We start from the raw sequence: 24,086 nt of genomic DNA, 5'->3' as shown, positions 1-24,086 counted from the left end.
TGGTGTCACGTGGTATGGAATGAACCTGCCATTGGCCAGTCGGGGTCAGCCGCCCCCACCGTGGCCCCGCCCCTCCCAGCCCCCCGCCACGCGGCAGAGCTTGGGAAGCTGGAAAGGTAGCCAACCCCCCACGGTGAGGAGAATTAACCCCTTCTCAGCCAAAACCAGCACAATTTGTTGTTTAAAATTCTTTCTAGCTCCACCTTGAAACACTCCATTTCAACACAGGTCAGAACAGTGGCAGAGTCCGAGCTTAACAGCACCATTACACAAGCTGCTGAAGCAGAACTTCAAAATCTAGAGCATGAGCCTCTGTTTGCAAACTAGGCTCGATAGCTGGAATTAAGAGTCCAGTTCTAACACAACTGACTGTTAATCATGAGTTAGTAGCTCTTCATAAGGAGTAAGGTATTCCAGCTGGTTAATATTTCCAAGTTAGATCACAGCAGCATCACCATGTAGATTTGCAAGTGTACTGCAATACACTGCTGTGATTTATCCCTTCCCACATAGGTTCACATCAAATTTAGTAAGTCACACTCATGTGCAATGGACCAGTTATACAACATTTTAAAAAAGACTCACCTTGGCACCCAGTGACTGTTAGCTGTTCTCAATGCATTATTTATCTAGACTTTTTTTAAGAAAAATTGTTCTTCCCTATTTCAAAACTGCACTGTAACAAGTCCATCCTGACAGCTTAGTCTTCATAACTTCCAAAACTCAAAATAATTGTCCCTGCCTCTCACCAACATTAAGATCTTATTGTTTAAACCAAAGATTCTTCCTTTTTGACAGTATCTTGAGAGCACTGCATAAAAAGCAAAATTAAGGTCTTCAGCTAAATCCTGTTCTAGAGATCCTAAATTCTTTTTGCTATCAGAAGCCTTCCTTATTCTGCTGAAGTACCTTATACACCATTTCTTGTTTACTTCTTCAGTAATCTTTCTTCTCATTGTATATTTGCATTTCTCTATTAGCTTTTACCAGGCCCTCTGCCACTTCCAGCTTGGGTCATAATCCTATAGCATATATGCTTTTGAAAAGCATATAATAAAACAATATAAAGTAGTTCTTCCTCAGTAGATTTTTATGATCCTTTAGCTGTTCACATAATTTGGTTCCAAACCTGCCTTGTCCATTCAGTAATACATGCTTTTTCATAACTTCAAGTTCATGAGTTTCTATGTCATTCGATGGAAAGTAATTCCAGAAGTGAAAAAGCCATTATGGAAAATAATAAAACCCACCTACCATAATGAATTTCTTCAGCAGGTAGACCCTGAAAGTCCAACCACTTGTGGGTTGCCAGTCTTTCATATTTCCACTGATAAAAACAATTCTAGACCAAGAGTTTAAATGCAATGAATGCATGGATTTAAGGTAACTAATACAAAGAAAAGGACTCTGCTGTAGAGTTCAGACACTATTTCAAAAGTTATATAATGACAACTTCAGTGTCAGGCCCAATACCTTCATTTTGTTTTACTTAAAACACAGAATTAAATATACACCAAAACCCAGTCTACAGAATTAGGAACAATTCACTCATAACAACTAATTATTCTTTCATGAGTTAGACCTTGAGGCACAAGAACACTATCAAGTGTAAAACAAACATGTTCCTCCAGCTGTTTGCCATACTTATTGGACATAATAAACTTGATATGCTGGAGGCTATAATTAATCTTTACTAAATGAACACTTCTCTTACGATGACTTGCCTGCTGAGCTGTCTAATGACACTCAAGGCTTTGATAAGTAAATAAAATAGTTCATTATGGTCAGACAGTCTTTCCTTTTTTCTTTTTAAATGCAATCACAGATTTCTTTACGTAGCTTGCCTTACTCGGTCATCACCAGCTACAACAGCTTGACCCTGATGCTGACAAAAGAATATTCCATTTCAAAACTATCTACACAAATTTCTGCATTACTTTGAATAATTTCATTTCTGTTTAAAAAAAAAAACAACAGTTGGCAATCTTTCTAAGAACTTGGTTTTAAAATGAATTATGCTGAAGAGTGACAATATTATTTGTTTTTCTGTTGCTAGACCTATCTCATGGCAAGGCTTATGTCTTACAGTAGTGTGCACAAAAGTAAAGTTGCAGTGCCCTCTTGTGAGCAGTCAAATCTCATTTTTGAAGAAATAGTTTCAGGCATTGATATTGTGAGGGTTGGGCAGCATTTGTGCTACAAACTGCCTTTCCTTAAAAGTAAAAGCATGGCACTCAACACATGTATACACACACATTTCCCTCCTCCAACTAGCCGTTCTGAAACTGATAAAGATGCTCATATATAAAATGAACTAATATTTAAATTCCACTGAACCCAGTAAGAAGGGAAATAGGCTACTTTTTTAATCCTAACTTCCAAGTCAGAGAAACCAAAAATCAGTTTCTTGGAGCCATTATCATGGATCACAATCTTCTTTTACTACATGCTATTGAAAAAAAAAAAACACAAAATCATACGTGCATGCAAGCACACACACAAGAAACCTTCCTACCGTTATGCATTAAATAACTAGACTGACAAGGACCGGAGGGAAAAGTAACTAGTGGTGCAAGTTTAAAAAAGAGGAAGGAAAACAGTTTGTAATAGCAAGTAAAAGTCATAAAGCAGTTGAACAATTAAAGCCAGTATAGCCAAAATGCAATCCTAATTCCGAGATGTCCACAGGGAACAATTAGAAGATGGTGATAAAAGTCTGTACAGACAATGCATGGCTAGTTGGATAGAACAAATATTTAAGATTTCATTTTTAGTGAACTACGGTTAGAAGTTTGCTAAAAGGCAGCAGTTTAATTCAGTTGTGCAAAGGTCAATTTTAATATTCCACAGCATTACATAATACAGTACCAGTTAAAAGTACCTGAAAATTTACTGAAGTTTTATGGCATCAATAAAAAAACTAAACAAGTGACACAGGAGGACCAGAAACAGTACCACACAGTTGATTCTGTTGCCTAGGAAATACATGTTAGCATTAACTCTCCGAAAAGTGACAGTGTGTTATCCACCAATAAGTACTTTGCTAAAAGACTCTAATTCCTCATTTCCCTTGCATAGATCTTATTTTTCTATAGACTAATAGTCAACCGTTGAACAAAGACAATCACCAATAGGCTAAGCTGCACAATACTGTTTCAGTAAGGTTTCCACAGGGAACATTTAAAAAGGCCTTTAAGTTAAATTCTGCCATATTCCTGCAGTTCTCGACTGGTAAAGAAGTTTCACAGAAACGCAGCTTACACAAGAAATGCAAGCCAGAACATTCACAAGCCTTTAAAAGTTCATCTTACCACATTAACTAATCACTTGTAAGCAGATATTTAATATCTGCTTACCAGAGAGTCAATGTCCAAAGAAACTTTGTTTAGGCCTCAATCCAAAGAATTATTTCAACTGAATTTAGGCACACAGGTCCACACTGCTGCAGAACGAAACCTCTCTCCTGTGACTCTAAAATCACTGGCAGACAGCCACATCTCTGTTCTGCCTTCAGCACCCTCTTGGACAATTTCAACACCGCAGACAAGCAGAATGGCTGCAGCCTGCTTGTGTGGCTCTTACAGTACACAGGCTTTACTAGGGATTGCCTAAATCGCTTCAGCCAAATGCCAGCTGAATCCCACATAGTTCACCTTGAATCAGTCCTCAAGAGAAGATACCTTGGGTCACATAGATGTAAAACTTCTTTGGTTTAGAAGATTTACTGCTGAATATTGAACGGCAGGCACAGCAGTCACACAGAGCCGCTCTGGAAGTATACTTTACAGACCAACAAGATTTCTGGCCTAGAGCAGATGATCCAAGTTGATTACCGCAGTGCATATATTTTAAGTGCTCAGCTACACAGTTTACAGACTTCAGTAGTATTAGCAGTTACTCTACTGTACCTTAGGAACTCACAAGACAACAATCTGCACAAGCTATATAGTACTGATAAAGTTTACATAGTAGCAAATTTATTTTACACAGGTCTTGAAATGCAGGTCCTGCTTCTACCTATTTCAAGTTAACAGCAAAGGGAAGATAGTTCACTTTATAAATGCAATGCATGACTAACAAAAAATATTTTTAAAGATTTGTCCAAAAGCAGATGAGTTTTAGACTAAGTTAACAGTACAGAATTATAAAGAACATCCTCATTTTCAGGTTTATGATTACTTTGCTCATGATTACTGGCTCAGTGCAAATTTCATTTTACTTACTGAAGCCAACACTGACAAGGGATTGAATCACTGCTTCATAGCTTCATTACAACTTCTATAAAGCAACTAATGATAATCCACATTTCTCATCCAACTAAAAGCTGACTAGTCATTTTGGCATGTTACATTATTTAGATTTACAAAACAAATTTCAGAAGATTTCTAAAGATATTCTAGGGATCTGGTATTAAAAAACAAGCTTCAGGGAAGCAAGTTCCTGCCAGTCCTTCAGCCTGTCTAGATCCCTGAATGGCAGTCTTGACACTGCACACATCAGCTCATCCTCCCTTGTTTTCATGTCACCTGCAAACTCCTCTGAGCAATTGATAAAGATGTTAAATAGAACTAGTCTCAGTATGGATCCCTGTGGCATTCTATCTGTTACCAGCATTTCCATGGAGTATTAAACACCCTCCACACCAAATCATCTCATCAGTTTTCCACTCATCTGGTTACATGCCCATTTGGAACATAAAGTCCTAACTTGGACATACGAATATTGTAGGAGATAGTGCAAAAAGCTTTGCAAAAGTTGAGATAAATGACATCCACTGCCCTCCTGTCATCCACAGAGCTAGTAGTTTGATCATGAAAAAGTATTCCGCAATCTGTAACATTAGCGCTTGCCTACAGAATAAGGACATATTTAACTACACTGGCAGCTAAAAGTTCTGCTTTAAAGGAAAATTAATATTTTAACAGCCTCAGAGCAAAAATATTATCTACACAAAAACCACAAGAGGGCAGCAAAAGCTTTCTACACTTATTAACAAAACGTTCTGTCTTGCACGGATGTTTTTTGAGCACCCGTTCTTACTGCTCAGTCATGCTCTGCTTCATCAAATCACATCAGATAAATGGATACCTCACACAAAACTAAGATATCAAACCCACCCTCTTCAAACACCTATCTGTGATAATAGGATTTGCATGAGGCAATACACACATGCTGCACTATAGGAAACAAATCAATTTCCAGGGTTTCTTTCACTGGCTTAGTATTACATAAACAGTAAAAGGGAATTAAGAGTAAAGCCTAATACAATTAATATTAACAGTTTGTTGCATGTTTTGTTGTAGTACACAGCATATAAAGTCAGGACACAAACAGCATTTTACACCAAAGTACTACATTAAAACTTAACATTTTAGGGATTTACTTCATATGCTGATGAGACCATGCATGCTAATACAGACACCCACATTACATAAAATAGTATTTCCAGCTGAATTGTTGGAGATGCCGAAGAGAACCCAGTACATAGATCATACCAGTACTCCTGAGTTATTGTTTTCTGAGAAGTTTAAGGGGCCACAACACTGCTATCTGATTTTACAGCTAGTTTTAGACTGCAAAACAGTTCTGAAGCTAGAACCCTAACAAGTTTAGTAGACCTACATAGGCAAGTCCCACACACCTACTGATTACGATTAGCTACCCTACTTATAGTGCAACTGTTCTTGACTATAATTTGGGGGGTGGGGGGTTGGTGTGTCCTGTCCATGTTCCATTCCCCTCCTCCACCCCCCACCCCGCCAGGTTCCTTCCCTACTAGAGTCTCAGAAAACAGTGGCTGATAAACTAGTAACTTTTTCTTCCTTTTTTTTTTTTTGTACATTCAAACTACTTGCAGAGTTCCTAAATCACCTTTACAACTAGGCTGAAGTGTTTCCCTATCCAGTATTCTGAATTAAACAAAGCTCCACACTGATACTGCCCTTTCTACCCACTCCTTAACCAAACTTTTCCCAGAAGCTTTGAGTGTTTAACATATATCTGATTTTCCCATAGTATGTGCTTACCACTTTCACATGAGTAAGAGCACCAAAAGCCTTCAACAGGGAGTAGAAGTTACCACTAGTTCTCCATCCATCTTTACCAAAAACAAACAAAAAAAGACAACCCTATGGCTATAACTACTCAAATCTCCCTTCCAGTAGACAGTCTTATCTCACAACACCTAAAAACAGCTCTTTGCATGTCCTGCTATCAAAGAAAAAAAGCAAAGGAAAACAGCAAAGAACAGAATTCAGCTATAGCAGGAGACCTGTTACTATCTCATGGCCAGGAACCATGCACCTCCAGAAAACCTTTTTCCTCTCGAAAAATAAAAGTACACTTCTACTTCAAATCCCTCATATAGCATTCCTCTCCTTTCTCCTCCATATAAAAGCTGTTTAGTCCTTACTTAATAAAAACCTAGAAGTTTTCTTAAAGTTAAGAAGCAGTTCCCTACTCCAACAACTTTTAAAGCCAGCCCAGGAACAATACACACAAATAGTTAGTCCTACAGTAAATAAACCCTAATAAGAAGTATTTAATAACACAAAACTTCAAGAGAATACTACACTCAAAATCAAGTAATAGCTTATCAATTCAAGCTCTATAGATAAAACCAAAGAAAATTTAAGATAAAACCAGGAAAAATACATTTTCTAAAAGCTCTAACTACCACATTCACTTTCAGTATCTTACTTATTAACACAACTCAAAATGGTCACCCCATTATCAAATCACTTTACTTGCAGGCTTCCTCTAGACTTTTGAAACAGCATAAATTCTCCTACATATTTCTACTTTCATAAAAATTCTCAACTGCTATTTTAACCGCTATTACTATCTTCCTTCTCTCTTGAAAGCTTCTTCACATTCACCCATTCTACAGAAAAACTACAACAAGACTTCAGTGTTGTCTTGTGTAGCCCAAAGAGAGTCAGGTGCCCTTCAGCCCTGTGCTCCACCTTGTCATCAAAACCTGCAATTCTGGTCTTAAAGGGCTACTTTCTTCCTAGCACAAGTGCCTAGAAGACATCCTGTATCACCTTTCTTCTTTGGCAATAACAACACTTTAAACCCTAATTCAAAAATCTCGTAAGTTCAGCACTCAGATTCACAAACTGGCCTCCGCTTATCAAGATATTAACTTCTGTTCTCCCAAGACAGTACAGCAAACCTCTCTCAAAACCTAAAATTGGCTACTGCCAGTGATCCCCTAAAAAAATACACCTCCTAAATTTCTTAATGAAAACATGATTTAGTAAGAACTTTTTCAGTAAGTCCAGATTCAAGATGTTCTCCTTTCACACTGCCTATTTCACAACAGACTTCATTTTAGTACTATCATCATGGCTTTTTCAATTAACAGTGTACTTGTGGCTGTCATTGTAGCAAGCAGACAATCAAAGTACAGGTGTAGGTGTTTGAGGAAACAGCAATGGAAGCAGTTTTAGAAATCAGCATTTTGATACCCTAACTGCAGGTGTACTCAATTTACATCAGTGGTTTCCAGCTGCCAAGTAAACTTTCAAGACATATCATCCTGAGGGTAAAACATTCTAGCTGCCAAGAGATTTCCATCTTACAAAGTAGATAACTTGCAAATTTAATTAGCAATCAGATTTATTTGTAGTTGTTTATCACAATATGAAAGGTTTATATTCAGAATTCCAGCTTCTCTTTCTGATCCATACCCTTGGACACAATTGTTCCCACAAAGACAGTCAAAAGAATTAAATTTTGTCCTAATCTAAGAAGATTCATAACCACGCCCTGGTTTGCATCTGCCTCTGCAAGATCATGAGAGAAACCATCTGCTTCCACATAGTTACTTTGCATCTGCAGTGTTTCACATCTACAGGTGTACAGCGTAGCTGCTCCTCGCAGGAGCTGCAGTGTATATTCCAGATCAAACAAACATACAAACCACTAGCCAACAGCACAACAAAACCAAGCAGAGCTCCCCAGTTTGAACTGTAAGGGAACCTATGACGGAATATATTCAGAAGTAAAATGACATGAGCTTACCCTCACCTTGCAGACTTGTTACTGGCTCCAACAGTCATATAGAGAAAATGTTTTGTTCCCTATTCATGCTGCAGATTGCAGAGGCAATGCACCAAACAGCCAAAACACCTCAGCAGGGGCCTGGTTTGCATGGCGCTACAAGTCTTCACCTGCATTACAGCTTCCTACCAGGCTTTTAGAGCATGTCTACACAGACATATAAAGAGTTGCTCTAATAGCAGCAATCTGTGCAGACAGCTGCTCTTTTCTTTCCCAAGTCACACAGAATTGCTACTGAGAAGGATCAAAGCAGTCACTGTGGCAACAGTGGAATCTCAGCAGCTGATTCAGTGCATGTGAACTTCATTCCAGCTCTGACCTCAATACCCCTGCAGCAACTTCCATGCATAATCAAAGTGCAAGAAACCAGGCAAGTGCAGCAACTGATTTCCTCTTTTTTTTTTTCCTTAGAAAACTTTATCCCACACTCACAGAAGGGTAAAGGATGAGTTCCCTTCTATTGAGTACACAGGACTTCTCCCTCTACAGACTACAACATGTTACAAGGCACACACATGGTAAATCCTAAAGCAGAATAAACTGCTATACTTCTGTGGGAGTCAAGAACATAAAAAAAGCATGTGTTCTCACTCTGTTGTACATGAGACATCTGAAGGAAAATATTTATGGAAAAAAAAAAGGAGGGGAGGGACACAGTATTATTCCACTGTTACCAAACCCACCATTTTAGAACAGTCATCTAGATGCTATGATGGATCAAGACGATATAATTACATTGCGAAGTAGTGGTGCTGAGAAAACAAAGATCTCATAAAATGTATAAAACCTGTGAAAATTGTGGTTGTTTGAAACAATAGTAGAATTTTGGGGTGGTAATATGAAGTGGCAGAAGTTTTGATGGAAAGAAAATTTAACACTGTGCAAAAGCAATCTCCAAAACTGACAAGATAAGACATGTTTAAGAAAATGAAGCCCAAACCAAAAAATCAACATTTAATTCTGTACATTTAAGCAACCTGTTCTTTGCTAAATTCTAAGAGGATCCATCCAGATGTTAAGTGTTCATGAGATTCAGTGTCCTTTTGAGCAACAGAATAACCAGCCGCATTTTCAGTCATTCATGTGATTTATCATTCTAAGCCTATGCTCTCAACTTATGACATTACCATTCACACTATCTACAGCTGAGAGCCCTTCACAATGTTACAATAGTGTTGATAGCTTTATTAAGGAAGTACTACAATTGGCCGGCTAATTCTAATAAAAGGGTAAGGGATGCCTTCCCCTCCCCCCACTCCTCTGCCCCCTCTCTCCCCCTTCCTTCTCCCCCCACTCCTCTGCCCCCTCTCTCCCCCTTCCTTCTCCCCCCTTCCCTCTCCCCCAAATCATTTGCTTTTAGAAACAACTAGGATGAAAATGAATATGTTAACTTTTTTTCAAAGTTGTTATCAAATTTTAGTAAAAGCAAGGGAAATTAGAAAGAAGGAAAAACTATAGGGCTGGCCAAAAGAATAAAGTTAGTACGGAAACTTTAGCATAACTGTTAACATTAGTCTTTCTGAACAGTTTGAGAGAAAGATTAAAGTTTTAGCCATGCAGAAACTGAGAGGTAGGGTAATAAAGCTTAAATTTAGCTTTATGTTTAGCTGTTAAGCTAAAACACTGAAGTAACTTGCTTAAAGTTTTGTCTTCTGAACCGATGTTGAATAAGAACCTACCTTATGTCTGCATCTACAGTTCAGCTGAGCTATTTAGAAACCCTGAAATCAATTAATGTATTATAATTAAGCATATAAGATCACAAGAAGTCTGACATTGAGTATAATGACGAACTCTTATCTTAAATTATATCCTAATATAGAAGCAACAGGTTGGAAGAACTGGAAGTTTATCTCTAGTTCTCTGCAAGCAAACTACAGAAGGAAGACTTAGAATGAGATTTCTTCTTGCCTCTGTGTGTATAGTCCTCCTAGGCACAATATCCAAGTGTAGGTAACTGACTGGGAATTCTCTTGTATTCCTGGAATTCTTATTTTTAGTCCTTAGGTCAGCTCAACAAGAGTTATGCAACTGCTCACCTAAAGAGCTTTTCCTATTTATATACCACTCTAGATAAAACTGCAAGCAAGCCCCTTCCGTGATTTGCCTTTCAACCACGCTAGACGCGCCCTCATCCAGCTTTTTGCTCTTCCCTCCTGCTACAGGGAAACGGGTCCTGTAACAACTTTGTTGTTTTGTCTTTTAAGTATTTTAAAGTCCTTTAAATTCTTAGAAGTCCCTTAAACTTTTAAAGGACTCTTCCTTCAGACAATATGAATGTAAAATGTTTTCTTTGTTAACTGCTACTTCTAAATTCTGATCTTGAAATTAATGCTTGGCATTCAATGCACTTTACATAATATTTTTTCAATCATGGAAAGCAAACTCAGAGGGAAAGGCTTATCGGTAACTTTGTAGGAACTTATGTGCCTTATTAGCATATTCAAGTGATTCATTCGAGAATGGCTCGATGCGGAGTGCCTGAGGTTATGCTCGCCCTGTCCGGTGTCCACCTTTATCCACCTCTGAAAGGCGGGAATTCTTGCTCTCCCTGCTAGTACTGGGGCTTCAGTGCAAAATCTCGGGGTCATCAATAGGTCAAATTAACCAAAATCCTGGTCACACAGGCTCTCCCTACAGACAGGGAGAGCGCCTTGGCTGCCTACAAGCCGTATCTCGAGTGGAGGTATCAAACGAACGCCAAATGTCGCAATGAAGCGCAGGGACGCGTACGCGGCGGGGGCCCCGCTCCCGTGAGGTAACGCCGCAGCAGGAGGCCCGCCGGCGAGGCGAGCCCAGTTCTGCCCTCAGGCGCTCGGCCGCCCGCCGCGCTCGTCACGAGGAAACCGTCGACAGCGACTGCGTACTCCCCTCCCGGAAACGTGCCGGACGCCTAAGATTGCCTTTCCCAGGGAAAATCCCCGCTCCCCCCGCGGCCGGGGGCCAGCATTCCGGGCGGGCGGGCGCCGCTTGCTGCCGCGGCCACTCCTCAACGGAGGCGCCGCCGGCAGCGCGGCCCGGCCTCTGCCGGAGCCTCCAGAGTAAACGCGCCCGCAATTGGTTTCTGCTAGCGAAGGGGGCCATATTGGATCGGCTCGCCCCGCCACTCACACACCATTTTATCGGCTCCGCGGCGGATTCTCCCGCCTCCCCGCCCCCGCCCGCCCGCTCATGGCTGCCCCCTCTCGTGGGGGCTGCGGCGTGAGACGAAGGTGTCTCGGGAAGGAAATTCGCACGCTCCCGTTTCCCCTCTCCACGTCCCGCGCACACTCCTTCCCTCCGTACACCCCTTCCCCTGCTCGCGTCCTGGCTCCGCCCTCCTCTTCCTTCTCCCCGCCGCCGGGCCCCCTCCGCCCGCCGCCGCCGCCTCTCACACCCTGTTCTCTCCCTCCTTCTCTCTCCCTTCCCGAGGCGCCGTGTCAGCGAGCGGCGGCGGCCCCCGCGCGGGCGGCCAATCAGCGCGGGGGTGACAAATATGCAAATGTACCCCCCAGCCCGTCCCCGCGGGTTCGCTGGGGCCGGTGGGGTCGCGGCGCGGAGCGAGTGAAACTTGTCCCGCAGCGCCCGCCCGGCCGCCCCTCCCTCCCGGCCGCCCCTCCCGCCTGCCCTGCTTGCGCGGTGGGCGGCGGGGGGAGGAGAGCCAGCCAGGCCGCGCCGCCCGCTCCGCCGCCCCTTTCCCGGCCTGCGCCAGCCGCCCTGCCGCCCGGTAAGTGCCGCCCTCGGCCAGCGGCTCCCCGGGGGGAATCCCCATGGGGGGAGGGGAAGCCGCCGCCGCTCCCGCCGCCGCCTCTGAGCTGCCGCGTCTGCCTGAGGCCGCCCCGGCGGGGAGCTGTCAGGCGCGGGGCATCTCCTCCGCCTCCTCCTCCCCGCGCGTGTGTGCCTCCTGCCGGGCAGCGGCGGCGGTTCCAGGCGCTGCCACCGCCGCCGTGTAATGGCGAACCCGGCGGTGAGTACGTGCGAAGGGGACGGGCTGCTCCCCCGCCACCTCCGGAGCAGGCCGCGCACCAGGTGCCGGAGACACCGGCTGGCCCCGGCGTCCTGTCAGTCCCATCTCCCGCTGGGGAACGGCGCGGCGCGGCCTGCTCGGGCTCTCCCCGCCGCCGCGCCTTGACCTGCTTCCGCCCCGCGCCGCCAGCGGCGGCGGGCGCGGGGCTCCTCGGCGGTCCCTCGCACCTCTCCGGCGGAGGTGGGAGGAGGGCGGGGGGTGGCGGCGAGGCGAGCGTTTCCTCTGGGCGGCGGGGGTGGAGCGGGGCAGGATGGTGGTGGTGGCGGTGGTGGCGGCGGCGGGGCGGGGGGGGCCGCTTCCAGGGATGCGGTCCCCTCTGCCCCCGTCCTCCCGGCCCCGCCGGGCCCGCGGTGGGGGGCAAAGTTTGGAGGGGAGAAATTGGGCCTTCCCCAGGTAGTGGGGCTGGGGAGAGGCTGAATGTCCTGTCCCTGGCTTCCTGCAGGTAAGAAGACGGCAGGGTGATGGGAAGAGGCCTTGTCTTCTCGGGGTAGTCGGAGGAACAGGCTGAGTGTCCCTGTCTCCCCCAGCGAGAAGGTGGCGGTGCGAGGAAAGGGGTGGGTGGAGGAAGGCAGAGCAAGAATATCTCCAGCCACCGTACAGGAGGGGGGCTGCGTGGCAGGGAAGGGATGTGGCACCCTCCCAGGCAGAAAAGTGGGAATGTTGGACCAGGTTTGTTGCTATGCAAGGTAATAGAGCTGGGCAGAGGGAGGAATGAAAATAATTTCCCAGGGCAAGTGAAGCAGTAGGAAAAAAGAGGAGCTGAGTTTGGCAGCCTGCTGGCTTGGATCCACGACAGCAGAAAACGTGGGAGCTGGGGAAGGGAATATGGAAGGGGAGGGTTGGCATTGGGTGAGGTGTGTCTGGGAGAGATGGAGGTGGGCATGCAGTCTGCTGTCCTTCTGGGCTGGAACACTTCTGGGGTGAGGAGGACCGGTGGCGCATGGCTGCAGGTTCCCGCTGCATGGGCGGAGGCTTAAAAAGGGACTTGGCTGTGAAAGTGCAAGGTTGGAATTTTTGGACTAGCATTTTTCAGGTAGGGGCCATGAGCTGACTTCCTTCAGAGATGACGAGAGAATTTTGAGGCTAGCTCGGTACTGTATGTATGTAGCACTGGGTGGATAGGTGGCATGCATCTTTAGTGGAGAAATCATGCTACTTCCTAATGAGGCTTAAAGCACTGAACTGTTAAAACCTCTTCATTCCTTCTTCATGCACAAATTTTTGTGAACGGGGATAAAAACCAGGTGAAGAGAGTCCATAATTCTCATTTGGCTTGACATCTAGGTTGATGCATGTACTTTCAGTTTGTCAAAATGGTTTGCACTCCTCACTGTCTTTGCATCACAGCTGTGTTGAATCTTTGGCAACTAAAGACTTCCTTCAGTTTGTGAAAATTGTTTAACTTCATTAGTGCAAGAAAATACCGCTTGGTCTCCTTCCCTTACATAGAAGAGATCTGAACCCTTTAGTGTTAATAATGTGTGCTCATGGGGGACAAAATAACAATCTGTGTAAAGGGTTAAGGTTTCTAGTTCTTCTCTTGTGTCTTTTCTGAGACTTTGTAAGAAGTAGCCCTAAAAAGTAATCCTCCTCTCTGAGGTAAACTGGGCCCATCAGTCTTAAGAGCTCTGCATCTCTTTTTAAACCTGTATCATTTGACACCATCAAGTTCCCATTGGGCAATTGTGAGGTAAAGTAATTATTTCACCATGATTTACATGTAATCATTTGTATGCAAATATAAGTATGTTTAGCATTCAAGGCAGAATATTAGCATTCAGCTATTTTTGAGCAATATCTGGATTTTTAGCCTGGCTCTGAGTTTTAATTTATTGGTACATAGGTCAACTTTTTGCTAGTTTCTTTTGCAAGATAAATATTTCAAAATTAATAATTACTCCTATTTTATACTTTGTTAACTGTTAAAGAATTAGTAGCAATTAGTATTTTTTGGTTTTATCTACTCACAGTTTCTACACACCCCCAAAACTAAGAATGACTTTTAAATTTTTCCTGTGTCTGGCAGATGAGGCTTCCAAAACACTGTGGACTTCAATGCCCAATTTTTGTAAACCAAAGAGCAAAAATTAATATACATGTTCTTGAAAGTTCACCAGTTCAGGGATCCATGTGCCAGGCCCTATGTGTACATAGGGGTACACAGAGAAGTTAGTGGGAAGTAAGGTAGGATGTGATAGGATGTCAGGTATCAACAACTCTGTGGATACTGCCAGTTTGTGAACTCTCTGACCTTAAAGTAAATGTGAAGTGGCTTTGTGTCTGTCGTCCCTCGTCTGTCGTCTCCCCCCCACACCCCCATTGGTGGATAAGCTGCATCAATTTACTTTGCATTTATAAGACAATAAGGGCGGGCACATAGGTAGTTACAATGCCTCTGTGCTGGTTTAGTTTGTGCTAGCTTGTTTGTGTTTAACCAGGTAGTTCAGTTTACAAGAATTTATGCTGCTTTTCATTATGATGGTGTTTTAACTTATTTCATTGAGAGTAAAGCTGTCATTTTTACTGTACAAAGAACTGGAATTTTCAGTCTCACAATTTTTCATGAATTTGGAGGAATCTCAGCACCTACTCGTTTAACATGAGCTGCTGATGCTAAATGCTCCTGAAGATAAGTCCAAGAATTCAGTCGTGGAGAAATGTTGATGAAAGCACACTGTGATTTTTAAAAAGTACTTTTAGTGATGTTATCTAAAAGAGGTATGACATGAACCACTACTGAGAGACTGTAGAGGCCCTGAAACAGGCATTGTTCATTTGTTCCCTCTTATGAGAGACAAGGTAGTGATGTGGGCAGGTAAAAACAAAGAGACTGACACGCTGGTTTGATTCATGCAGCCCGTAAAGTAAATAGAAGCACTTTTGTTCTTACTTGCTTTATATGGTTAATTGTAAGATTATGCTTTTCGTATATATTACAATTTTGCAATACAGTTTTTCCCTATAATCAAAGTATATATATCCTTCAAACACTTCAGAAATACAGGTAAGCTGGACAATCAAGTGTTTAATGGGTCAGGGTTCCTTACAGTGCATTTTTAAATTCTATATCAGTCTTGTAGAAATAAGTGTCCAAACACTGCATTGTTGTCTGTCTTTGATGCTTTTCATGCAATTTAGGATGAGGAGAAGCTGGATCTGGTGGAGATGAATGGCGTGATCCTATTCATCATTGGATTGCAGTATTCTACTTCTTTCTACCCCTGTACATGAACTAAATTCTCAGCAGTGTTTGGTACTGATGTTCATAAATCATCCAGTTGAAATATTTTTCTGTGTTTAACTGAAATCCAGTAACCCTTAGCACTCGGTGTCTTTTCTAACCAAACTAGTTTTGTAGATACTTTCTGTTCTTCCACTGACCTACCTTTATTTGTCCTTTTAATGGCCTTGGTTCTATCAAACTATGGAGCTTTGAGCTTAATGAACACTTAGAAATCTCCCAGTCACTCGAGCTCGTGTAGTGTACTCTCATTTTATTTTCTAGTGCTCTTCCTGTAGTTAGAAATGGTGCTTCAGGAATGCTGGGTATCTGCATACATAAAAATGGGTGATGGAGAAACAGTCTGTTTACTTTGTCAAGCCTTGAAGAATCAATAGTTAGCATTACTGGAAATATTTGAGAATATTACTGAAGTATTCTCTTTCCCCTTCAGCAAAAGAAACTATGATGCTAACAAGTAATTCTTTTGCTGATACCACAGCAACCGGAAAGAGTTTGCAGCTCTGTCTTTGGCTGAAGGAATAGCAGGGTTCTCATATTTTATCCGTCTGGCCAGTTCATAAATGTGAGAGAGAGCTGGCCAAAAGTCAAACAGGCTGAACATGCGATTTTCGCCTGCCTGCACTATTGTAAATAGGAGACCTTTTCTTAAGCAGTGTTTTTTTCTGAAGTAGTACTAGAAAGAAATATAATATGGTTTACAATGCCATGGTTTTGAGTAAGTGTTGAAAACTTGCAGAAGACCAGCTCTAAATCAAACACTTCTTAACCATGTGGTTAGTGAAGCTATAGCTTGACTTCAGAAGCATTGTCATCTTCGTAGTACTTTCAAAACGTGTATATAATACTATTCAGATGGATACAGAGCTGCCTCTTAAAGAGCTTCAGTGATCAAGTAAAAGGCTACTTTTGGCAGCACCTTGGAACTGAGTTCCCCTTTCAGTGCTGCCTTTACATTATGTTCACTTAGTAAGCTGCAAGAAACAAGTTACAAGGGAGGAAGCATTTTTTAAAAAAACGCAGAGTTCAGCAGAAATACATTGGTATGATAGCGCATCTGTCAGTGAGCGAATGTGTAAGGATCTTAAACTTCATCCATGCAAATTACCAAAGAGATATCAAATACTAATGTCTTTAGGCCACCGATGTGCATGCATCTTTCTTCAAGATATATGTTTTTGTTTTAATTTTAAATCAACAGTTGCAATTTGCAGGAAGATGAAAAATGTTCCCATCCTTTTTTGGAAGACAAATAATAATTTTGACTTTGTTCTTTACCTGAGTCATATTAGAAAATGTAGTAACTCTGGTTACCAAATTATTTCCTTCTGCAGTGCATTCTTGGGCACTCTTCCTTGTGTTGCATGAGCAGTATTAAAAGGTTGGTTTACTCTTTTCTGTTTGTTGCTCAAATTCCTCCAGAATTTATTCTGCAAATGGCTTTTGAAGAGTAAATGATATTATTACAATTGATACTTAACACCCTAATGAAGAAACTTTTAAGCTTCAGAAAGTTTACATCTGTATAATGGCATGAAAATCTACCCATCTGATATTCCATTTGTTAGAAGAAATCTTAGAATTAAATAGGATATACTTTTGTTTCCCGTTACTCTGTAGTAAATCCATTGTAGTTAGTGGCTTCTACCAACATTAAAAGCTGTGTTAGGTAAGACAATGGGACTGATTCCATATAATATAGTGTTGCTGGTTTCAGCATGTAGTTTTTGAAAATATCTTTTGCTGATTTTCAGAAGCTAAACTAAAATGAGCTTCCAGAGCCAGATTTTTTGGTGTTTAGGAATTAATTCATTGATACCCTTGAGGGGCAGATGAGTATTGTCCCATTTCACTGGGAGGCGTTTTTTAAAATTCCACTTTGTCAGGCTCTTGGGGCAGAATATTGATGTCATAATAGAAGAAGTCTGGAGACTCTCTCTATTGCAAGTGAATTCAGTAACATGGTCTGAGTGTGCTGGAAGCCATGAAACAAGATGGAAAATATTGCTTTGCTTGGGTTATCAGTTTTAATTGATTTCTTAATTCAAGAATAGTATATTGAACAACTCACAAACTTGGAATGTCTTGCTTAATATGCTTGGGAGGGGCTTTTTTGAAAAACTTTCATATCAAGTCCCCTTAGAAATAGTTTTTTTTTAAATTGAAAAATTGTATGCAGCCCTTCTCTGAAATCTATAGATCTCTGTTGCAGATGGAATTCCTTATGTCAACTAACATAGTATGGAGTGGGAAGTCTGAACCTGTTCTGTTCAGTAGAGTACTGTGGTAGTATCCTAATCTGGTTGTGTAAAGACTTGAAACTCTGCTCTTTTTTCCAAATCTTCACAGAGAACACTTCTCTCTGTCCATGTCAAGTCTTCATAACTGTTGCTCTGTACTCCTAGGTTACAATCCATAGGCATCTGTAAAATAGACATGATCCTTTGCATTGTTCTAGCTGGTACTTCCAGATTATAAACTTGCAGAGGTTCACAAAGATGCTTGTCAGGCTAGAACATGAGAATTGTTGGAAGTTAGTGTATAATCAGATTGTGAATTGAAAGAGGATTATGCTGTGAAGTCTCTTGTCTCTGATGGTTTGTAATGAAACCTTGGTTTAGGCCACATGTGAAAATGAGAAGGCTTTTTTTCTGGTTTTCAAAGCAGATGTTTCTCTACATATTTTAAGATGGCAGTGTAGTTCCTCAGGAAAGATACTGGAATTCAGAAACATATTTTGTAGGTCTAATTTAAGGTGTAGTGCTGAAATTTATGACAACACTATAGAAACCCTGTAATGCTTACATCAGAAATCTGAACAGCACCAAGAGGATTTTCTTTTTAAACTTTCAAGGAAGCATGTGTAACCGTCTTCCTAGTGACCAGAAATAAACTGTAAATTACAAATATATTACACTGAATAGGTTCTAATTCTTTTGACAACTAAAGAGGGTAAAAGGAGACATATTCTGTGCAGATACACAAAGATTTGTTGGCAGATCTCTTAAAGAAAAAAGTTGGTTCCAGTGGTATTCAAACCTGAAGAAAAGAACACTGGGAAATTTTGCTATTACAAAAATAAGCAGGAACTCACTGAAGTCCTGAAATTTATGGAAGTCTTTACAGGTACATTTTGGAGAAGCAAAATGGCAATAATGTTTAAAGCACGGAACTAGTGACTAGTATATTTCTTCCTTCAGTAGTCTTTTGGCCAAACCACTAAACTTCGCAACAGTTATTGTCACTAAAATAAACTGACTGGGAGATGCACTTTGTTTTCAAGAAGTTTCTCCAAACTTTTGGTATCTTTCTGGCTCACAATCAGTTGTAGCAAATGAAGATGTTGCCATTCTCTATTATTATTGTCCCTTTATTGCAATTAATGCTCACAAAATAAAAATGACAAAATAGAATATATGTATACACCTTAGCTGTTTAAATGCAAAGTTTAATGGGTTTGTTTAAACTAACAAGATGAAGGGTTAAAACTAAATTGGAAGACTATACACTGAAGCAGCTGATGCACATGTGCATGCTTTGTTCTGCAGTCTGTGCTTTGAGGGCAGTAACCTTTGGCAGAGGGGTGAAAAAGGTAGTTGAAAATAATAACTTGTTAAACTGCTGCTGTTAAATTTTCTAAGTGTATTTGCAAAGACTGAAGGTCTAAAAGCACGCAAGGATTTTGTACAAAACAAAATTATTAATTTGTGATGTTTTAAAAACTAGAAATTGGGATAAAGTGGTTATTCTAAACTAACTGAAATGAATAGTTTATTTCCTGTTACACTAACGTGTATAAAAGCCTGTGTTTTAGTGTCCAAAATGAGAAAGATTACTACTGTTCAAAATTTTTATTAGTAATAGAAATGCTTTAGGATTCCATCAAGAATGTAAGGAAATCCATATGCACTTAGGGAAATGTGTATTTTTCTTTCGGTATTTTACGAAGAAACTGTATTAGTTGGGCTGTGAAAGGTAATATTTGAAAAACTTTCTAAGATAGCTTAGTGTGTATCTAGGCATGCTAATAACAAATTTAGTTCTGGTTCTATTTAATACAGTGTAAGCTTTGTCGTCTAGAAGTAGATTTTCCCAATTCAAGATTTGAAAGAAGGCATTAAAACTCTCTTCCAAAGAAGGAAACTGAGAGAATATTTTTTTACCATGTCACTTAACAGATATACATACATATATATTTTTAGATATAGATAATCAAAAGTTCACATGCAGTATAGCTTATTTGAGAATCTGTGGAGCTAGATCCCATTTTGCTTCTTAAGAAAGCTTTGAGTTTCTTTTGTGTGTGTACTCTTTTTGGCACTTCGTATAAGCATCAGTGATTCTTCCACTCTCTGAAGTATTTCTTGTATTTTATACTTAGAATAATAGATCTGGAGAATGTATATTTAGTTATGTATGGTTTTTTTCTTCTTTTCAACATAGGATTTTTCAAACTTTTAAGTACTCCACAGTTGTCTCCATATTGGAAGCTGTTCAAGCAAGTGGACACTGTCCTAAAGAGTAAGAAACATCTTTTTTCTCTTTATTTTGAGGATTCACAAAGAATCCAGTTGAGGAAGGATCCAAAATTATTTGGATCATCAAGAACTTAAGGTAGTGTTTGTACAATCTGGTAGTTACAGGTAGATTAGGTTTCTTTTTTTACTGTTGAACTCTTACAGCTAAGAGAAATTACTTGATTGCAAATATTGGATTTTTCTTTTTTTCAATTAAAAATAAATTTTTGAATGCCTCTATCCAGTTCATTTATGTATTGTAAAACCATACTACTATTGTTTAGTCAAAAAGAACAAAAGTTTAGGAAGTAAAAATATATTGAAATGCTGCATGAAACCTGATAGTTAAATAATTTCAAACTTGGATCTACTCTCTCGATGTGAAGAGGACTTTTGCATGATGGGACCTCTATTTGCATGATGGGAGTTCCAGTATAGAAAAAGAGAACCACTAGAGGAAGTTTCCTGGCTGTCCTGATACAAAATTCTTATCATTTCACATAGACAGCAAAGATGTGGAAGTAACCTTCACCTAAGTATGTGTTTGGGCACATGCTTATTTTTTATGAATTCTATTAAAATTTCTGCATATTATTTAAGTGTCCCTGTTAATGTACAGTAGAGACATTTTAGTTTAGCAATCTTGGAATAAGTCTTGAAGTTACTGAATAATAAAAGGATAAATGTAATCATTTATGTACCAAATTAGTACCAAATAAATTTTTTATTAGAACATTGCAGGCTTTTGATAGCAGTTATAACCAATTTATATCTTTGACATGTTACAACATTGTCTCAAAGATGTGGGGAGAAGAAATAATTTTTGTGTTAAAAATCTGGTTATTAATGCAGTGATATATGCTATATTATCCTTTAATAAAGATTAAAGGTTGAACTGTATTAATATTCTTGCAAAGGTGTTTAAGAGCTTGTCATCAAGAAACTATATTTAGAGAGGGAAATCTATATTTATTGAAATTGGAGGATGCTCTGTGCCTTGGAGAGAATCATTACATTTTTGAAAGGGTAGCATTGTTTATGTAAAAACACACTGGTCTAGAATATGAGTTTATATACTAACTTTTTGACTGTGTTTTAATGTTAGAGGGTGTTTTTGTTTGCTTTGAGTCTTCTACTGCAGGAGCAAAAGCCTTCAGTTTCACCCCATGCACACCTTCCTCATAAACTGTAATGTTTTCAAGCCTCTTTCAGATTAGAATAGAGCCTCTCGAAGTTGAGCTCTTCTGCCCACTGTCAAGGCAAGGAATAGGATAAAACTGTCATGCAAGTATGATCCCCTAGAAAGACAGTGTCAGTTCCTCTCAGCAAGTACACATTTCAGTATGTAATAGCATACTGCTGTTAAAAGATAATATGTACAGGGCTTTTTGCATTGACAGGTTTAAAACCTAACCGCAAAACCTTATTGTTTGGTTCTTATATTGTGTCTTAAAGTTGCCCTAAAACTTTTAGTATTCTGGCACAGACTGGCCTGCAACCTTAGAGGTCTGTAGGGTTGGGTTTTTTTTCAGTGGCCCGACAAAATGGGCACTTTACTTGTCTATTTATCAGACATAAAATGATAGCTACTAGCGATTGTGTATTGATTCTGGTGTTCTTGTTTTTACTGTATCTATTAAATTTCTGTGTTTAAAGAATTGCATTTGGATATATACTCCTGAAGTTGGTTATTGTGTGACTTGTTTACCATGTTTAATTTTCAGGTCTCTAATGATGAGGTATCCATCTGGATTTAAAGCACCTTTCTGAGCTTCTTCATTAAAGAGATGTGTTCTATATTCATGCGTAAGGATATTTTTTATCTTGACTTGGGCCCTTTCTTAAATATATTGTGATACATTTTTAATTCAGAAGACTTCAGCAACTTATTTTTATGTCTTATAGGTTAATCAGATACTTAGTATAGGGTTCTTTAGGTGCCTGTGCTAGCTCTTAATTTTGACTGAAGCTAATTATTGAACTTTGGAATTCATATATCTAAATATCAGTACGTTAACTAAATCACTCCAACTTAGTATTGCAGATAAACAGCATGTTGGTATATAGGTGCATAATTTAAAAATTCATCTGTGATTTGAGATTCCTTTTCTGATATATTCAACAGTTCTACAGGCTTTAATTGGGCGTCTCTCACCATCCAACTTTGGAGTTTTGGGAAGAAAGAAACTCCGTCTTGGAAAGCAACAAAAGGAAAGGATGTGAATTTTGTGCAATTTAAAAGAACAACACTTTTTTTTATGATATAAATGAAATTTCATCTGAAGAAACTTTGTGGTCTTACACACCCCCACTTTAAAACAATAGAAACAAAACAACCACACAAATCTCACTAGAAAATAAGATTTTTTCTAAACGCTACTAGTATTTTTAATTTTTGTAGGTCTCTAAAACAGCTAAGATTACTTCACATATTACAGAAGTTGTTATAATGTGTTCTTTCCATATATTGAGCACTACTTGCTGAAATATCACTTTGAGACTTCATATATTTAACTTGAGTTAAAAATTAATGTTAAAGTATATCTCTTGAAGTATAGTAAGTGGTCCAAACATGCTGTGGGACTTTCTGGTATCATGCTGTTTTAAACAGAGTTTTTTGTGATATACTTTCTCTTTGGTGTGGTTTTGCTCTGTTCAGCTTAAGCAAAACTGCTCTCAGTAAAGAAGCTGTCCCATTCACAGTGAAGGCAAACATCTTTGAGAATGGTAGAAATTTGTCCTTAGCTGCATTGGAAGATGGATTTTCTTTCCAAGTGAAATGTCATTTGTCACGTTTGGTGATTTGAACTTCCATGAATGACCGTAACAATTAACAGTTACTAAATATTTTTTTTCTATAGTTATTTAATATTTATTTCCCAGAGGCTACCTGCTTCAGGAGAAAGGAGAAGAGGTGGTAGAAGGGAGTTTGTGCATGTCTGGGGAGTAGAGGGGGAAACAGTGACGTGACATGTTTGGTGCGAGCAAAACAAGTGTAGGTATGAGATCAGGCTACTCTGAATTAATACGGCAAGCGCACACAAGCTAGTTTGTTCCAGTTTTATGCTTTTACTCGAAGTTGGAACTGTAGCCATGTACTGGAAGCGAGTCCTGGGAATTTAATTTAGGACTGTCAACTTCAAATCCTTTTCTTCCTAGTCTTCAAATCAAAATACAAGGTATTGAGTTATCTTTTGAGTATTTAGCATAATGTCTGTGGACTCTGTAGGAGAACAGAATTCTAATCAAAACCGGTAAGCTGAGGGTATGATTTTACTAAAGGGATGGCTCATGACTCGAATAGAGTTATAAATGCATACCAATTAAAGCAATTTTAAAATAAAATAATGCCTATTTACATATATTTAGTTGGATGTATATTCTTTTATTTAATGAAGCAGGCTACCCAAACAAGTTTTTTCCTAATTTTAGTGGTAACAATAAGAGCAAATGCATCTTTTCCATCCATATTTAGCTACAGATAGCATGGCACTCTTGTACAGACTTACTTCTTCCTTTCTGTTAGGGAATAAGAGAGTTCATCTCTACTAAATGCCTAAATGTTCTTTTCTTTCAATCTTCTAAATTTCTGGGATTTTGAGGAAATTGTGCTGTCCCTTTGTGCATTTTAAATTTAAGATGTACATTGATCCTTAAGTGTGTAATAGAATATCATTTATAGTGGTGCATCAGTGGGAAGTAACATCTGTATTATTTAATTTACTGCAGCTTTTTGAACTTGGCCAAAGCTTTAGTTATAATTAAATCTGACAAGTAATGGCAGTATAGTTGTCTTTTATTTTTAATATTGATGAGGGAATTTCTCAATTGTTTCCAAACATTATGCAGAAGTGATCATTTTTTTAATATCTGTTTCTTAACGTGCTGTGTTGTCTACCTCATTTGACAGTGTTCCATCTGCTAATAAATGGGCAAATCATGCAAAGCCACAAACCTGTCACGCTGTTGTATGCTATGTAGAACTTAGCCAATATAGTGATTTTCTCAGTCTCTCCGGCAGACGTTGTGGTTGGAAGGAAGTCTGTTAAAAAAAAAACAAACCCAAAACAGAATACACACATACACCCCTCCACACCCACCCACCCAGACTGCTTTGCATGTGTATATTGTAAAACTCTTCCTTAGTTATGACTGTGTTTACTCCTTCTCTGTCCGTTACCTGTAGTCTGGATTTCTGTTGTCATGCAATGGTTTTATGACTTGAGTTTTAATTCCTTTCGTCTAATAACTTGTC

At 39.9% G+C, this 24,086-nt stretch overlaps 1 protein-coding gene across 6 annotated transcripts in view; it reads left to right on the top strand.

Moving 5' to 3' along the window:
* Nucleotides 1-11,454: 11,454 nt before the first annotated feature.
* Nucleotides 11,455-24,086, top strand: part of CHD9 (chromodomain helicase DNA binding protein 9) — a 97,872-nt gene continuing 85,240 nt past the window's right edge. For 2 of the 6 annotated variants that reach the window (XM_064459395.1, XM_064459389.1), the window contains exons 1-3: nt 11,456-11,773; nt 19,758-19,835; nt 21,556-21,637. The gene's annotated coding sequence lies outside the window, so the exon portion shown is untranslated. Of the gene's footprint in view, nt 11,774-11,798; nt 12,014-19,757; nt 19,836-21,555; nt 21,638-24,086 lie in introns of those variants that run through there. The other 4 variants (XM_064459396.1, XM_064459390.1, XM_064459392.1 and 1 more) reach the window with 4 other exon arrangements.

This window comes from Phalacrocorax carbo, chromosome 8 (genome assembly GCF_963921805.1).
Source record: "Phalacrocorax carbo chromosome 8, bPhaCar2.1, whole genome shotgun sequence".
Taxonomy (NCBI): Eukaryota; Metazoa; Chordata; class Aves; order Suliformes; family Phalacrocoracidae; genus Phalacrocorax; species Phalacrocorax carbo.
The sequence above is the reverse complement of the archived record's forward strand: the minus strand, read 5'-3'. Positions and strand labels throughout refer to the sequence as shown.